The 19,444-nt window shown below is 41.4% G+C and overlaps 1 protein-coding gene across 6 annotated transcripts in view; it reads right to left on the reverse strand.

Annotated features, from left to right (window-relative positions):
• Positions 1-19,444, reverse strand: part of TMEM178A (transmembrane protein 178A) — a 249,482-nt gene that overhangs the window by 96,449 nt on the left and 133,589 nt on the right. For 2 of the 6 annotated variants that reach the window (XR_003434084.1, XM_027113320.1), the window contains 2 exons: positions 8,688-8,847; positions 7,926-8,185 (listed from right to left, as the gene is read on the reverse strand). The gene's annotated coding sequence lies outside the window, so the exon portion shown is untranslated. Of the gene's footprint in view, positions 1-801; positions 3,947-7,925; positions 8,186-8,687; positions 9,025-19,444 lie in introns of those variants that run through there. The other 4 variants (XR_003434083.1, XR_003434085.1, XM_027113321.1 and 1 more) reach the window with 3 other exon arrangements.

The raw sequence follows: 19,444 nt of genomic DNA on the forward strand, positions 1-19,444 counted from the left end.
CTAACCACTGGACCACCAGGAATTCCACTCTTTTGTATTATTAAATGTTAGCAGGAAATTAAGCAGAGTATATAGAATTTTGAGGGGCAAAAGTTGTAATTCAAGATTTTTATACCCAGTTTTTATGACTCTTTTAGTTGCAACCGAGAGGAAACCCAGTTCTAACTAGCTTAAGGGGAAATAAATGAATATATTTTCACAAAACTTCCAAGGTAACTTTAGGTACAGCTAAACCCAAGGGCTCAAATATTGTCATTGCCCCTCTCTCTCTTCCTCCCTGCCATCAACCCCGCCAACTCTTGCTTCATCCTGTCTCTGCTTTTCTCTCTATATTGGCCTCATTCTCTCCCACTGTTATGTACACTCTTTCCCTATCCCAGGGAGTGTGGCCAAGGAAAAAATTCCATACCCACATTGTTTTAGCTCATGATTCAAACGGATGACAGACTCCCTGCATCCATGAGATTTTCAATCTCATGAGAATACTTTGGTTGCTTGTATTCAGACCATGTCTAATCACCATGGATGCGAAGTTGGCCCATTATTGGTCAGGCCTGAGTCACACACTGGTCCTGCAGACAGCGCATACATTTAGATTAACAGTCTCACAAGAACCTAATGAGATGAGAGGGAGACAGTTCCTTCATAGAAAGAAAGAGGGGGCAGACAATAAGAGCAAATATGAACTACATTTTCCCCATGCGTACTTAACACAAACTCAAACAATTTCAAAAGTCCCTCCACCTGATATTTGTCCAACAAATGTATGTCCAACTAATGTATAACTAAAGTCACACTTACTCCAAAGAGAGACAACACAGAATCACATCCAGTTACTACCCCACCTCCATGCCCAGGATCTCTGGGTGATGTACACATCTCTGATATCCAGATATGGTTTCTCTTGATTCAATAACCTGCAATATATATTTTTAAAATTATATTCAAGAAACAACTGGAAGTCTGAACACTGCCTGGATATTTAATAATAATAATGAATCATTGTTAATTTTTTGGGTGTTATTGTATTACGGGTTTTTTAAAATAATACTTACGACTTATTAACAGATGTAATGATACGATGCGTAGGGTTTGCTTCAAAATAATCTAGTGAGTGGAGATATGCATAAAACCAGATTGACTATAAGCTGACCATTGTTGAGGTTGGATACATCAGGGTTCATTATTCTATTGATATTTATAGTGGTTGTTTGAAATTTTTCACTATAAAGGTACAATAATAATAGTTATAATAAAAAAATAACCTGCAGTTTATGATCAATGTAATGATCCCCTATAGCTCCCTTACACAGTAGAGGAGGAAAAATAGCATATCTTCCAATAAAACTCCATTCAGGGGACTTTCCTGGTGGTCCAGTGGTTAAGACTCCGTGCTTCCACTGCAGGGGGCGCAGTTCAATCCCTGGTCTGGGAACTAAGATACCACATGCCTCGTGGTGCGGCCAAAAAAACTAAAAAACAAAAACTCCATTCAGAAAGGGTGCCATGATGTATGCCACAGCATGTACCAGACCCTACAGAATAACACAGCAAGAATTTACATCTTGACAGCGAAACCAATCTGACAACCCCAGGCTTCTCCCTGTGCACAGATAGCCCACATTCATTATTCTTCAAGGCTGTGCCTAAAATGAATGTAGGAAAAAATCCTTCTGGAGGTCCTGCCCCTTAACATCTCTCTTGCATTTGGTGTTATTACAAGGACCTGGGGATTGCCTTAGCAATCCAACAATCGCAAGTGCTTTCCAGTTGATATTTCTCTGGAAGTTCAACACTTTTAAACCCCTAGTCATCTACTGATGGGGTCTACTTCCGTAGGTGAAAATCAGAAATCTTGTCTTGTCCTTGATTATAGACCAGACTCTTCTGCATACCTGTTTCTTAGCAGCAGTTCTTAGCCTTCAGCTACGAGAGTCCTAAATGACTCAGGCTGAGGTATTGAGGCAGAACGGATCAGTGCTGTGCCCAGGCTGAACCGGTGGGTTGGCTGTTTACTAGGGAATGAATTGTTACCTTCCCCACCAGCCAGTGCTCAGCAGGATAGTTTGGGGAGGGGCTTAAAGGATCAGGCTTCCGGATTTCTCAAATTCCTCCCAATCACAACCCCTACTCCATCTCTCACCTCCCAACCTCTGCCAACACTAACTTCAGCTTGGGTCAGGGATTTTGGCTTTTGTAGTTCCATGAGGTGCATGATTATCTGACCCCCCAGCAGTCTTAGATTACTGCCCACATCCAAATGGAGGAAAGGCACCTCTTAACGAAGTTATATACTATTTCCTTCCTGCTTTCACAGGGACCAATTTATACTGAAGCTTTTTCTTTTCTTGAAAGACGTGCAAGAAGCAGGCAACATCCTGAAATCCTGACAATTCCTCTAAAGCTCCAGTCTCAGCAGGCACATGTCTGAGTCCAAAGAAAGAAGAGGTCACCCTTTAACCATATGTTTTGGAACAGCATAACAACGATGGACGATTTTCTTGCCCTTGGTATGGGGGTCCTCTCCATCCTGTGATACACTTAGACTCAACCAAATCTTTACTGTAGAGTTTATTCCTAGCAATGGCCTTTTCCTAATAGCAATTCTATACTTACTATTTTTTAGTTGTAAAGGACAGAAAACCAACTCAAACTATCTTAAGAAAAGCAAAGGAAATTTATTGGCTTGTCTGACTGGAAGGTCCAAGAGTAAGACTTCCAGTGCAGCTGATCAAAGATCTCAAACAATTCAGCTAGCCCCACTCTCATTTTCTCATTCTCTTCCCTCCAGCACTCGCGTTCTCTCTCTCCATCTCTAAGATCTGCGTGTTTCATTTTGTTTGTTTCATTTTGCTTACGTTGGCCTCATTCTCTCTTGCCACAGATGAACTCTATTCACATGGCAGGGAAGATGGCCCCTCGCAGCCCAGCTCTACATCCATACAGCTCACAAGCCATGCATGTAATTTAATTCAAAGGCCCTGACTGGCCCTATTTGGATTATATTCCCACCCCTTGTAGAAGTCATTAAGGACAGGTTATCACAGTTAACCAGGTCTAGGTACATACCGACTCTGAAGTGATAATTATACCAAAAATACACGGGTTGAGGGAGTAAACCTTCCTCAGCTGAAAACAAAACAAAACAAAAACAATGACAACAAAAGACAAACAAGAAAAGCTGAGCAGAAAAGCACAACAGACGTTCCACCTACTCCAGCTTACTTGTCTTCTATGCCTGAAGGCATTCCCAACATTCCCAAGATGCATGGGGTCAGAAAATACATTACCCATTTATCTTTTCTGATAAATGTACTTGAAGAAGAAATTCCAGCTAACCCAAATTAAGACACTAAGACAGGAGATATCCACATACTAAAAAATACCAATGTACTTCCTTTCCTCAGTTTGACTCTAGACTTGGGAATTCAGTTTTATTTTTGCTTTCAGGTAGATTTTGCCATACTGGGCTGAGACTTGGTCCCTCTTTTTTTGTTTTCAACTTAGCTTCTGCTTTGGCTCCTTTCCCAATTCCAAGAAATCTGATTCTCAAGACACATCCTTCATCAAACATTTCAGACAGCACCTTTTATTGGATTTGACCAGTTAAACAACACAGTTGGTACATAACTACTAGCATGGATACAATCCAAAATACTGACAACACCAAATGCTGAAGGATGTTAAGACAACAAGAATTCACTGCTGATGAGAATGCAGAATGGTAACAGCCACTTCGGGAGACAGCTTGGCGGCTGCCTACAAAGTTAAACATAGTCTCACCATATGAGGCAACAATCACACTCCTAGGTATTTACGCCAATGAGTTGAAAACGTATGTCCTCCAAAAACCTGCACATAAATGTTTACAGAAGCTTTATTCATAATTGCCAAAACTTGGAAGCACCCAAGATGTCCTTCAGTCAGTGAGTGGATCAATGGTGGTACATCCATACAATGAAATATTATACAGTAATAATAAGAAATGAGCTATGAAGCCATGAAAAGACATAGAAGAACCTTACATGCCTATTGCTAAGTGAAAGAAGACACATCATACTATATGATTCCAACTATGTGACATTCTGGAAAAGGCAAATCTACAGAGACAGTGAGAAGGTCAGTGGTTTCCAGCAGTTTGGGTTGGGGGGAAGGAGGGAAGAATAGATGGAACACAGGGAATTTTTAGGCTAGTGAAACTCTTCTGTATGCTACTGTCATTGTGGACAGATGACATTATGCATTTGTCAAAACCCACAGAACTAGACAGCACAAAGAGTGAACCCTAATTTAAACTATGGACTTAATAGTAATATATCAATATTGGTTCATCAATTGTAATAAATACACCATATCAATGCAAGATATTAATAGTAGGGAAAACCGAGGGGGGTATATGGGAACTCCCTGTACTTTTTGCTCACTTTCTTTGTAAACCTGAAACTGCTCTAAAAAATAAAGTGTACTCATTTAAAAAAAGAAAAATACAAATAGCAGAAGCATCTTTTGGTGCCAGAAATAAGGAAGTGCTCAAAAATGTGTGTATGTGAAAAGGACATAGGATCCAGTCTAAAAGAGCTCCCAGTAGCCAAAGCTGGATCAACTTCATAAATAATGATAGCATGGGGTTGTATATAATCCTAATAATAAAATAAATATCCACAAGTCCATACTGAAATAAATAAATAAGATACAGCTCTTCCTTATGGAAGAATGAATTCCAATTAAGAAATATGGGGGACTTCCCTGGTGGCGCAGCGGTTAAGAATCCGCCTGCCAATGCAGGGGATAGGGGTTCGAGCCCTGGTCTGGTAAGATCCCACATGCCGCGGAACAACTAAGCCCATGCGCCACAACTACTGAGCCTGCACTCTAGAGCCCACGAGCCACACCTAGTGAAGCCGGCGCACCTAGAGCCCATGCTCCGCAACAAGAGAAGCCACCACAATGAGAAGCCCGCACACTGCAACAAAGAGTAGCCCCTGCTCGCAGCAGCTAGAGAAAGCCCGTGCACAGCAATGAAGACCCAACGCAGCTATAAATAAATAAATAAATAAATAAATAAATAAATAAATAAATAAAATACTTTAAAAAAAAGAAATATGGAAGGAATGAGGGAAATAGAAAATTGGCATTAGAACACTACCGTGTTAGCTGTTGCAGGCAAGATCTACTGATGAATGCTCAAACTAATGAGTGAAAGCATGAAGAGAAACAGGATATTTGCATAGTCTCAAAATATTGTCCTTGGGCTTCCCTGGTGGTGCAGTGGTTGAGAGTCCACCTGCCGAGGCAGGGGACATGGGTTCGTGCCCCGGTCCGGGAAGATCCCACATGCTGCGGAGCGGCTAGGCCCGTGAGCCATGGCTGCTAAGCCTGCGCGTCTGGAGCCTGTGCTCCGCAACGGGAGGGGTCACAACAGTGAGAGGCCCGCGTACCGCAAAAAAAAAAAATATATATATATATATATATATATATAGTCCAAAAATTACTTATTAATTACAATAGGAAAATAGTAACGGTATAATAAAGTAAAGCAGACATCACCTTAACCAAGTGATCAAGGTTAACATCACTAGTAATAAAACATATTGAATCATGTATCCACCAATACGATGCACTGAGAAGGGTACATGTATCCTTGTATGTATGTATGTATCCTAAAGTATCCCTCCCAAAACGCAAAATTGCAAGCTCACCGTGAAAAAACACCAGGCAAACCCAAACTGAGCAACATTCTACAAAATATCTGGTCAGACTCTTCAAAAATATCAAAGTCATGGAAGACAAAGAAAGCCACGTTCACACTGGAGAATTTGAGGGGACTTTAAACAGGGGTAATTTAAGGTGTCGGCAGAGTGTAGGGGAATAACAAAGGATGGTCACAGTGGCCAGCACTGGGCTTGAGCAGGCAAAGGGAGGAAGTAGTCATTGGCGCCTGGATAGAAAGCTTGTGGAGAGGCCATCCGACAGGACCTGTGACTTTCAGTCAAGGACACAGCCATCCTGATGTGACTCCCCCAGGGAGGGATCTAGAGGAACAAATTCCCCAAACTCACTCTCCCGGCTCCCTCCAGTCTCCTGCCAGCGCTCCACAAGGAGCAAAACCCAACCTGGAGCCACAGGTAAGGACTGTTGATGTGGTCCATACAACACCTGTCTGCTGGGTCAACGCACAGGGTGGAGAAGGCAGAGCATGGACCTGGAGGGCCAAAGGGAAGCCGTTCAGCACAGAGCTTGCCCTCACAGAGCACACATTCTCGTGGAGGAAGACAAACAACATAGTAACAGCAAACATTCAGTGAATGCTGACCACGTGCCAGATGTACTCAGCACTTTACAGTGTTATAACTCACTTACCCCTCACAACAGCTAATGAACTCAAATTAACTAATGAGGAAACTGAGGCACAGAGAGGTTAGAAACCTTGTGCAGAGTTTATATGTGCATGAGTTGGTATCAACTATTATAATTTGAAAAAAGACGAAGCCACATCTAAACTCTTAAGTAAATCACAGCAAAATGTTTTTGGAAATTATAAACTAGCATTTGGGGAGGATGGAAAATGACGGCAAAATGAATATTATGGGTAAAAGAGGGTTTATTTTTAAGTTGTAAGATTAAGACTAATAGTCCTGGGGATCAATTGAAATATAGTTGCCAATGGATGTGTAAAAAAAAAGTCAAAAAAAAAAAAGTCAGAAGAGCTGGATCAAAAAGGAAAACACATTATAGTAAAAGAAAAGAGAGAAACAGGGGTGGGGAAAGTAATATGAGCATATTCTGTTAAACAAAATTAATATGCAATTATAACTATTTGAATATTCATACTATGTAAATTCTTTTTGCAAATGAGATTATAGACTTGCTTGCAAACAGTAATCGTGCTAAATAAATGTAAGGTGCTATTATTTAAAACAACAACAATAACTAGTGGATAATATTGGCAGCAGTCCCTATTGAAAGCTCAAGCTTCCAGGAAGATACTATCTATAAAGAAATATGCAGGGCTCACAGCATCCCCACAGCTAGAAGGGGCTTAGAAATGAGAAACATTTCTTTCTGAGTTCTCCCTTGAATTGAAATTGATTGGCTTCCTGGACAGTAACATGGCGAGTTTCAGGATGGAGGTTCTGAGGACAGAATCCTCCGGGCTTATGACTGCCCCACAAAGTTTCTCTGTGGGACCAGGACAAACTTAAACAGTTCAAGTAAATGGCCCTGCAGCTCTGGTCCTTGTAACTGTAAACATGTCTGTGCGGCCCCCGTCCACGCAAGCCCCTCCTCCCCTTCATCCACAGAGCTGACGAAGCACAAGGAAGTTGAAGTCGCTGTGTGTTTAGATCAGTTCTGCAGGACACAGCAAAATCCGAAATGGATTGTGACCTGCTGATAATCTTTCACAGCGAACCAAGTGATCATTGATTAAAAATAGCTTTGAACATGTATTGCACATCTATTTCAGGCCTCGTTTTATTTGGAATGCAAATACTGCTGGAAGCCAGAGCTACAGGAGCAGCAGCTGGAAAGCTACTCAGACATTCTAGCCAATTCTTGTCAAGCCCAGTTGGTGAAATGAATGCCATTCTGCGGTCTCAGTGAAGGAGAGACTGTTAATTATGCCCCACTGCCCAGTGGTTTCTATTATGGACACATCTGAAATGAGAGGCTCATTTGAAATTCCCAATTTCACTGCTTCCCGGAGCCTAAACCAAGTTTAAAAACTGATTTGCGAGGATGACAGGGTAGTGCATACAAACTGCCTTGCCCACAGACTCCAGGTAGGGCTCTAATGAAAGTCTGTCCTAGTTTCAAAGGCTCTTTCATGCCCCGGGTGCTCATATTTTCATCGGTATTTCTTACCAGTTCCTAAAATGCAGTGTTTGGGCAGGCTTCTCAGTAAATAATAAATAAAACACACACACCCATCCCTACACCTCAAGGCGAAGGAATTTAGTTTTCACGGCGCTCTCAACCACCGCAGGCTGTGATATTTTCATCTCTCTGAAAGGAAGGCAGGCTGGGATCTTGTCTGTTTCCACAGAAAGCCTTTCAAGGAATGTGTATGCTCTGCATCAAAAGACACGGCTGTTTTTCCTGAGGAAAACTCCTCTCCAAATGATCGCTGACTCCTGTTTTGGCAGCGGGAAGGGTGGAGTGGAGACTGCACTGTGGGCGTTGCCATCTTTGAGAAGGGAATGAAAACAGATCATCAAACTCAGGGTGGCTATTCGAATCCTACTGGGCTTTACTTTGAGCCAACCAGCCACTTTCTATCTCACTTAGACCTCAAGTAACCCAGGTCCCTGATCTCCCTATGCTTTTCTATTCCATCTTCCCATGAGACCACCGGTGTTCACAGAGCGGAGATCGTCATCTGACCAGGCAGCAGCCCAGCATGGAGACGTAGGACCAGGCTCACGTTGGCGAGTCAGGTGTCCTACATGACGCAAGATTGCTACCGAGCAAGGGCTGGCTGCCCCAGGCGCACAGAAGCCAATATTACGGCATTAGCTTTTGAGAAAAGGAAGAGCTTTATTGTGAGATTGACCGGCAAGGAAACTGGAGACAAAGTTCTCAAATCTGTCTCTCTATCCAGGCTTCAGGGCAAAATTTAAGGAGTTAGGGGAATTTCAAACTTGGAAGCTGATTGGCTAGTCTTGAATTAGTCCATATAAGCTACTTACGGTGCAGGAGGCCAGATTTTCCTTATTGAAGGACTTCTTGCTTCGTAAAGGGCTCCGGTGGCAACACTTCTATTCTTTGAGTTCTGTGGACTGAAGATCCTAGGTTCTGGGGTCATCCTGGAGAGGTGGGTTCGCGTCTTGCACATGCGCAGTGCTGCCTCTGTAAAGTAACTCAAGGTTTGATTAATCAACCTAGTTACAGAGGCAAAACGAGTTTAAGCTGGTGCTGTTTCAATTTGATTAATCAACGCTCTGTTTAAGGAGGCAAAACTAGCTGAAGCTGATCAATGTTTTACGTGCTGTTTCAATATCAGAATTGCTGGGAAGCTATGTTCCCTTACCCCACCCTCCCTTAAACTGCCTGATGACTAAGATTCATTTTATTCCTTTATGCCAAACCTTTCAAGCCTTCATCCTTAAAAAAAAAAAAAAAAGTATAAATGCTCTTAGGAGGAGACAATCATGTTTTATCATTCACTTACCCCTGGTGGCTAAGTTTCCAAATTTTTTCTGACAGCGGGAATTCTGATGGGGGAAGAAAAGTTAGACTGGAGAGGGTGAGAAGGGGCTGTCCCTAAAGGAAAACACATGATTAAGGTCAATGAAAGTAAACTCCGCTGGAGAACCTTATTCATAATTTGGCCTGGAACTGACCTTGCTTAGTCCAACCTAATTTGTACCAACTACTTGGATGATGGATCAACTTTATAGAAATTAGTCTTTGATAAGATTGAGGAAAATCAATCAGCTGAAGAACTTGAAAATTATAGAGAGCAATATACAGGCTTAATTTTAAAAGTGTTTCTGAGCTGCCTAACAATGTATCAATTAATGGGAGAGATTGTGCCATTCCTTCCCCAGGAAATATTTAAACAGTCTCATTTGTTTCAGACAATGGTGCTGACAGGGCTTTTTGGCCTTAGGGAGGTGTGGAACTAAATCACGCTGGAGGTCCAATCCAGCTTTGAGGTTCTCCTGTTTGCTCAGCTATCTCATGGAGACTCCTGATTCTGACCAAAGGAGCTGAAGTCAATGTGACATTAAAACAGCCAAGCAGGCACACAGGCGCCCTCAATTAACAGGATTAGGACCTCAGGCCACAACTCTTCTGTATCTCTTTGAACTGCCTGGTGTCCAAAGAAGGGACTCCACACTTATCTGGCCTGGACATCAGAGATCCTGCAGTCGAGGTCACTGTGCAGGATCCCTGGCTCTGGAAACAGCCTTGCTCTGAGCTGCCCAAAGCCCACAGGATAGAAGGTGGTAACTTTAGGGGGTGCCTCTTGCATTTCTCGACCATGAAACCAAATGCTCAGAAGGGTGCTTCCAGCTGAAGCTGGAACTAAGTCAAGGAAGGGAATGACAAGTTGGGGTCAGATATGGAAACTAGGCAGAATCCAGTTTTGCTCGAAACTAAGGTTAAGGGTGGAGCCTTGGTTCAGAAACTTAACCAAAAAAAGCATGGTGCCATGGAAAGAGCAAGTACTTTGGAAGCAAACAGACTTGCATTCAAATCCCAGTTCTACTGCAAGATCTTCAGGAATTTCTTTGTTTTATGAGCCTCCATTTTCCTCATAGGTAAAAAGAGGCTAATAGTTTTTTCTTTGAGAAATTACATGAGAATTAAATTAGATAGAATATGGCAGGGCAGGGAGCTAGGCTCAGAATGGGCATTCTATAAATATAAATTATCCTGCTCCCTACTCCTTGGCCCAGTGACTGCAGATTAGAATCAACTGGAAAAATTTTAACCCATTCCTATGCCTGAGTCTCCCCTACCCCAGAGGTTCTGATGTAATTGACAAGATGCGGTCATCAAAATTTTCAAATGTTTTTAAAATCTTTCCAGGAGATTCTAATATCTTCCTAAGAGTGAGAACCACTGTCCAAGCATATCAGAATGAGTATCACCCTTGGATTTGAGATGTTCTATTATGGTTTAGGCAAATATTTTCTTCTCTGAGGCTTAATTTCTTTATTATTTTAAGAAGGGGAATAATATTCTGATTTTATAAGATTGTTTTGAATATATCATGAGAGATATTTAATAAAGCTCCTAAAAGAAGGAACTGACAATTAGTAGATGTTCAATGAATATTCATTTTTCTCTTTCTTTCTTGTTATTCGTCAGAGAACACACTTGGCCAAAATATTAATAAAATAAATAAGGACAACAGACACGAGATACTGCCAATCAGGCAGTTTTGAAGTTAAGATAATTACTGTCTACCTCAGGCAAAACTTTCTTACCTATCTTGTGGTGGAACATGAGGTTAAATCCTAGGATAGGGATGACAAATACGGTGCCCATTTACCCCAGTCCTCCCTGCCATGCTCACGGCAGACATAACTAATCAATTACAGTACTCTTTCCTATTGGGCCCTGATGAGGCCACAAAGTCCTTTACTATACAGCTCTCTCAGGCCTATGCGAACAATTAATCAGAGCTAGTACATGTCTTGAAACAAATCTGCCATCCTTATTTTAGGTCAGGGCTGCCTTAAGCCTACAAATGTGGCATATTTCAGAGATGATCAAGTGGGTTCCCTGGTCAGAAGGGAGTGTGTGGCCAGAGATAGAAGCAGACCCTGAGAGCACCCAGCTTTATGCAATCTGATAAGCAAATTAAGCTACTCGAAACGAAAGAGCCAACCCTACACGCTGCCTGGTGCACTCAAGGGGTCGCTACCTCCCACAACTTCCAGAAAGAGTTATCAGATTGTTTTCCCAAAGCCAGATTATTTCTTGGACTTAGGAAATGTGAAAGGAACTGTGGCAGGGTTTCTCCCCTAAGGTGATAGGCAAAGGCTCTGATGAGAAACCCCAAGGAAGCTCAAGTCAGTGGGTGAAGGCCTGACCTTGATGCCTACAGGCTTGTCACAGCTGAGACCTCGTGAATGCCAAGGCTGGAGGACTGGTGCAAATGGCTGGGACCCTCGCCTGCTGTGCCTGCCCAAGGACAGCCAACACTTCGGCAATGGAAGCTTCTGCTAATACTCCTTATGACTGATTGACGCCTTTGAAGGCCATCAGTGTGTTCACTTGTTACAGAGCAGCGTTAGCCCGTGCTGGGCAACATCAGGAAGGCTTTGAGCTGATTTCACAGCAAGCACAGGTTATCATTCTAATAGCCTGTTAAAAGTCTTCTGCTTGGGCCGCATAGCACAGGGAGATCAGCTCTGTGCTCTGTGACCACCTATAGGGGTGGGATAGGGAGGGTGGGAGATGCAAGAGGGAGGGGATATGGGGATATATGTATACATATAGTTGATTCACTTTGTTATACAGTGGAAACTAACACAACATTGTAAAGCAATTATACTCCAATAAAGATGTTATAATTAATTAATTAAATAAATCCTTAAAAAAAAGTCTTCTGCTTGGGACTTTAAATAAAATTGTAGCTTGCTCCACTCCATCGTTCCCTTTCTCTTTTTTTAAAGACTCGGTGCTTTTCTCTGTAAAAATTTAGGAACAGGACTTCCCTGGTGACGCAGTGGTGAAGAATCCACCTGCCAATGCAGGGGACACAGGTTCATTCCCTGGTCCGGGAAGATCCCACATGCCACAGAGCAACTAAGCCCGGGCGCCGCAACTACTGAAGCTCGCGCACTCCAGGGCCCACAAGCCGCAACTACTGAGCCCGCGTGTTGCTACTGAAGCCCACGTTCCTAGAGCAGACTATCTGTCTGACCATTGATAGATACATGATAGAGCCCGTGCTCCACAACAAGAGAAGCCACCGCAATGAGAAGACCTCACACTGCAACAAAGAGTAGCCCCAGCTCACCACAACTAGAGAAAGCCCGTGCACAGCAACAAAGACCCAACGCAGCCAAAAAAAAAAAAAAAAAAAAATTTAGGAACAGGAATTAAGAAATAGAACTACTGCAAATGGAGTAAATGGTTTTGTTCACTTGGGTTTTATCCCTTCAAAATGTGTTGCCTGCTCCCTCTACTTCCCTTCCCAGCATGGAGAACTCAGCACAGCAACTGAAATCACAGGATGGTGAGAGGGTTGAGGAAGCCATGCAGAGGCATGGATGCAGGGCAGGAGGGGGTGAGACACAGGGTAAAGAGGCAGGATGTGGAGGTGGTGGGCGGAAGAGACAGTGGGCGTGGTTGGGAGATTGAGCCAATAAGTAAATATACTAGGATAATAGGAGCCAAAATTCTCATTGCCAGAGAAGGTATTTACAAACATTGAAAGAGGAAGTCTAGAAAACCATGAGGGTTTGGATTGAAACCACAGTATCAGTATGAACTTAGCTTTTATTATTATGTGTGTTGGTGTGTGTAAATATATACATACACACAGATAAATACAGAAATAGTTACAGGTGTATATGTGTGTATGTATATATACATATATTAACACATATATCTCATATATATGTGTGTGTGTACGTATGTGTGTGTGTGTGTGTATTTCCTATGTCTGTCCACGGAGTGAATGAGCCTAAAAGCAATGACACCCCAGTAGCAATTAAAACATTGAGTGCCCAAATCTTCGTCTCTGAATATACCCTTTATTAAAGGAAACCAGAGCATTTTCCTTGGGAAAATGGCTGATTCCAGGCCTAGAACAGGGAAAGTACAAGTTGAACCTGAAACATCATCTTATGCCAGAAAATAAGGAAATGCTTAACAAACAATGGGGACATGCAATAACATGGATGAATCACAAAAACGCAAAAACGTTATGCTGAGTGAAAGAATTGTTACACAAAAGACATATTGTATTATTCTAGCTACATGAAGTTCTAGAATGGATATCTATGATGGAAAAAAATCAGAGCAGTGATTGTCTGGTGGGGGAGTGGTGCGGAGGCAGGGAAGTACCCCAGGGCGGAGGCATGAGGGAACTCGCAGGTACAGTAAAGTTCTCTCTGGACAGAAGTTTGAGTTATGCAGACGCACACATTAGTTAAAACTCATCAAATGGTTCACCTAAGATTTGTGCATTTCCTGTGTGTAAATTTTACCTCACAGGGAAAGAAAATGAACTCTAAATAAATATTAAACTATAGTTGTTGATATGTATACTGAAGCATTTAGGGAAAAATGTACTGATTGATGTCAGCAAATTACTTTGAAATGTGTCCTCCAAAAATGAAGTGGATCAATGGTTGCATAGAGAAATAAGTAGATTTGTAATAAAGCAAGTATAGTAAAATGTTAACTGTACAATCCAATGATAGATACATGTGTTCCCTGTAGATTTCTTTTATCTGTTCTGTATGTTTAAAAATTCCCATAATAAAGTGTTGAAAAATTTTTTAAACCTTGCCATGGACTAAAAGTAAGAGTGGAATGAGCTTATTAAGGTGAAACAGCATAAGGCAAAGAGCAACCCACTGAGAAGCCCAGACAAATTGCACTGGAGTGTTTCTCCCAAGAGTGTGTCCTAAAAGAAATGAGATATAGGAACATCTATGGGTCAGTTCTTCCCATCATCCCTAATGTTGAGATCCTTCAGAATGACTATCCGTCTGACCATTGACAGAATACTCTAAACCAACAAATCAACCTAATCATTTTTACTTTCTCTTCTTCTGAAAGTGTTACCAGTTCATCAAATTGCATGAAAACACCATGTTTGGATATAACTGAATGTCCTTTCATTCCTATTCTAGATCAGTAGTTATCTACTGGGACTCTGTCTCAGATTTTAATATATCATTTTTTGCTATTGTATTATAATGGTAATGCATGATATACTATATGTAATGTTCTGCTAGCTGCTTTTTGCCTGTTATATCCCTGGACAGCTTTCCATGTCAATACATATAAATTACATCATCTGTAAATGGAAACATGATAATTGTGAAGACAAATTTAGTTAATATTTATAAATAACTTAGAGCAATGTCTGGCACATAGTAATTGCTTAACTAAGATTAGCTATTTTTATTTCATTGTAAAGATGTTTCATGATTTGAATAATTTATTGATGGGCAGGTTACTGTTAGTTTTCCCCAACTACAAATAATGTGGAATTAAACAATCTTAAGCATATGTCTTGATACGTATAAATATTACTAGGATAAATTCCTAGAAGTGGAAGTTCTGGGTCACAGAGAATGTACCCTGTACCAATTATATATCTATTGTCTCTCAGCCAAACCCCATCCTCCCACACTTTTTTTTTCCCACCCTGGGGTAGGAATCTGTAAATTCCCTTTCCCAGACTGCCTTACAAGCTGGCTTCTTTTGGGTTTCCAGGAAGATATTGCTAAATCAACCTCCAAAATGGTTGCATCAGTTTGAATTCCCACCAACAGTGTATCAAAGGGTCTCTTTCCCTACTTAAGGAATTTTTAAACAAGAAAAAAATATAGCTAAAGGGCCCCAATCTAGACCTCCTAAGTAAGAATCTTCAAGGGTAGGGCCCAGGCATCTGTGTTTTCTAAGAGCATCACAAGTGATTCCAATGCACAGCCAGACAGGAACCATTGTTCTAGATCTTTGATTCTCAAAGTGTGTCCCTAGACCAGCAGTGTGGGCACCACCTGGGAGTTTGTTAGAAATACAGAATCTCAGGAGCTGCATCTTAACAAGATCCCCAAGGGATTCAAATGCACATTAAGGCTTGAGAAACACTGCTCTATAAAGGATGCTATCAGATGAGCAGCAATAGATCCAGTTCTTGCGGGGCCTAAAGCTGATACAATTTGGGGGCCCTTTTTACTGAAAGAAATTCAAAATCACAGACAAGAACTGAGCACAGATTGAACATTTGTTTACAATGAAGTGAGAAATCATAATAAAATACTAATTTCTAAAACTGAAAAATTCCACAAACATCACAAAATCCAGGGGGGAAAAATGACAAAACATGTTTCCTAATGAGCTGCCTAAAATACATGTATAATATTTTTCTAAATCTGTAGTCATCTCTTTACATGATAAGCCACTTTTTTCTGCAGTCTTTCTATAAGGAGGTGAGAAAGACAATTCAGTCTAGCAGAAATTTGTTTTTTCATTATTGATAATTTAGAAAAGTTTTTTCCAACTTCCAACTCATTACAGTGTCATGTAACATTTTTAGAGTTTTGTCAAATTTGCGCTAAGCTTATCCAGTTTCCTTCACCTATGACCTAAAAGAGTCATGATATTTCAGGCTTCTTGAGCAGTGGCTAATTTTATTTTATTTTTTTTATTTTTTGCGGTACGCGGGCCTCTCACTGTTGTGGCCTCTCCCGTTGCGGAGCACAGGCTCTGGATGCGCAGGCTCAGCGGCCATGGCTCACGGGCCCAGCCGCTCTGCAGCATGTGGGATCCTCCCGGACCGGGGCACGAACCCGTATCCCCTGCATCGGCAGGCGGACTCCCAACCACTGCACCACGAGGGAAGCCCATCAGTGGCTAATTTTAAATACCCTTTGACACAATGACCAACTCATAAACTTTTCTGTAGTCCATGTCCTCATGCAGACCATTACTTTCCTCCTCCTGTTCTTCTGTTCTTTGTTCTGGAATGTCCCAAATTACATAAATTTTCTCTCTCTTCTGTTATTGTTTTATCTATATTTTCCTTGCTGTTGTGATCCTGTTTCTTGTCTTTATGACTCTGGCCATCAGAGTTTTTAGCTTCTGTTGTGATAAGAGAGTTTTCAACATTTTGAAGTCTCTGCTACTCTCCTTTCTTTTAGTTTAGATCATCAGTTTCCAATAGGATACATCCTTCCTTTCCTCTTTGAGTTTTAGTGTATCAACCATTCTGAAAATAGATACAAAATTAATCCGAAATTAAGGCATGCCCAAGAGCAAGTCAAATACATTTCTAAATTGTGTCTACAATATATTAAGCTGTGTAATAGTATAATCGAACTACTCTTATTCTCCATCTATCACCTTACTGAGCAATATAGGCGTTCTGTCACTAGAACCCTTGTTTCTTGAGGACTTTTTAATGCATTGTGTCAATACTGCATGCTGTTTCATCTAAAACCAGCACAATTCATCTTGACAAGATGTGTCAGATATGCTAAGACTTATTTTGAGATGCATAAAACCTACAAAATCACAGACTTACTGCTTATAGTACTGTACTTAGCAGTACTTACTGCTTATAGTACTTAAAGGTTTTTGCTCCTACAAACACAGGCATTCTGGAAAATTCTATTTCAAGCACATATAATAAAAAAATAGAGAAAAGAGTGTGTTTATAATTGTATATGCTACATTATTAAGTATATTCCTGATGGAAGAACATTTCCATTTTGTTTAGGCATCATTGAGAACTGAAACCTCCATTTATAACTTTATGTGTCAGACAACTGGAAGAATTTTCAACAGACTAGCTTCTGGCTCTGTACATTTCACACTTGTCTCTCTCCCAAACCCCACATGCTTCCAGTGCCAAGAGTTGTAGGATAAGTTCATTCCATGGCGCCATGTGTGCCTTGCACCTTCATGCCACACTGGTGAGGGAGCATGCATTGATATAACGCATTAAAAAGTCCTGAAGAAACAAGGCTTCTAGTGGCAGAACTCCTATATCCATCAGTAAGGTGACGGACGTAGTAGAAGAGTAATTTGATTGTATTCTTATGTAGCTCAAAATGTTATAGACACAGTTTAGAAATGTATTTGACTTGCTCTTGTGTGTGCTGGATGGCATGAAATATTCTTGGAAGCCATACCTAGATTAGAATGACTAGTAACAAGGTAACTCTACACAAAAGTAACTCTAGACTACATAGAAATGTATCATTAATATCCTCAACACAATTTCCCTTTATCTGAATCCCAAAAATGCCCACAGCCGTTTCAAGGCCACCCCACACCTGGGGAATTATAATGAAGGGAGAGAGGGAGTAAAAAGAGACAGCTGTCGTAACCAATTTCAGTTAAAATATTTTACTTTTGGAACTTTACAAAAATATACGACCATGTGAAAGATCTTATGGGGCCCTTCCCAGGGCTTCTGAAAAGAGCTGTGCAAGCAAAGATCCCTGAAACTTAAGCTTCATTACGTTCACAATCTGTCCCTACAGAGCAGCATGTAGGATCAAAATGATAAAGCAGAGAACTACCTTCAGAGATCCCTAGTAGAACCCTCTTGATATAAAGATGGAGAAGCTGAGGCCCTCAGAGGTTGTGTGACTCCCCCAGGATCACCCACTGGGTTAGTATCAGAGCTGGGACCGGACTCTTGACTCTAAAAGTCCAGCGCTTTTCTCTAGAGTGCTTCTAGCTTTGTGGGTTTTCCCATTAAGACCTTTAGGCTTTGAGAGCTAAATTTAAATGTGTACTGAAGGAAATAAAGTATTAGAAGAGGTATCCCTCCAGATTTCATTTAGGCAAAGTGCCAAAAAAATACCCTTTACTCCTGTGACCAGTTTGACAGCCTCTCACAAAGTACTTGCCAACAGAGATTTTTTGCTGATCCACTGAATCTTACATGGCAAAGAAAATAACCCTTTCTATAAGTCACAACACATGTGTTGATGAGATGTGGTTTGATACCAAAACAGGCATTCTCTACCCCAAAGAAGGAAGGATTACCTAATGCTAATACTAATGCTGATGTTCTCCTGTTACAAGGGTCTCGTGCTGTGGCTCTATTCTGATTTGTGCCTCGAGATAAAGATTAAATATCCCTCATTTAAATTATAGTATCTATTGGGCCTTTATGGGCTGCCCCATGTTCCTATACTAACATTTCAATGCAGTCATTTCTACCCCAAAGATTTATTTCGTCTGACAATTCAAACACATCCCACAATTAACTCAAATATCAGCTCTCTGGGCCGTATTCTATTGTCCTCATGCATGCAACAGTCATTTATTGGATGCCCCTGCTGTGCTGGGTGCTGTAATAGGGGAAATAGGAAAGGCATGTGACATTGAAGAGGGACTACAAAGGTGAAAGACACAAGATGTTTGCCCTCGTGGAGCTCCTAGACAAGAGGGAGAAACAGATACCTGGCCCCGCTGGTTGCAATGCAATAGGGTAGAATCTGAGAGCACAGAAGAAGGGAACTGTTACTGAACCGGGGAGAAGGAAATTCAAGAAGACTTTGGAGAGCTGACCTTTGAGTTAATTCTCAAAATAAAATGTTCACCAGAGAGAGAAGAGGAAGGGCATTAGAAGTGGAAGGGCCAAACTGTGCAAAGGTTTGGAGATGTGTTGGAGAATATTTAAGAGACAACTAAACCTTTATTTAAGCTACAACCTAGAAGCCTGGGGGCAGGGAGGGTGATAGCAGGAAAAAAAACTGAAATGCAAAGAGTGTCATACCTGCCTGCTAAGTCTCTGTGGACTTGCTTCTGCAGGAAAGGGTAAGCTTTTAGGCAGCGTGGTGACATAATCAGACCTGGGTTTAGGAAAGCCAAGTATAGGAGGCACGGACTTAAAATGCTGTGCGTGGCAAAGGTCCAGGCAAGAAATAAAGAACCTGTACTAGGAAATTCCCAATGACTAGGATGACGGCATCCACTGGATATCAAGAGCTATCTTCCGAAAATCATCTCATTGTAAAGGTCTATAACTAGAATTGTCAGGGCTGCATAACCGGACTAGAGCCCTCCCCATTGTCTTTCATAGAGCAAGCAGTCATTTACAACATAAAGTTCCCAGATCATTTCTCCAAGTAAATGAGAAGTGTCCCAGGATGACCTGTGTCTGACCATTCTCACCTGTTCTAGCCTGATGACATCACATGCCGTTCACTCTTTTTTCTTCTTTTTCTTTTTTTTGCATTTGGGGCTGGATCTAGATAGGCCAATAAGTCTGATCCGTAGAGAA

The sequence above is a fragment of the Aethalodelphis obliquidens genome, unplaced genomic scaffold (assembly GCF_003676395.1).
Source record: "Aethalodelphis obliquidens isolate GAN/ISIS:26980383/991018 unplaced genomic scaffold, ASM367639v1 scaffold12, whole genome shotgun sequence".
NCBI classification, from domain to species: Eukaryota; Metazoa; Chordata; class Mammalia; order Artiodactyla; family Delphinidae; genus Aethalodelphis; species Aethalodelphis obliquidens.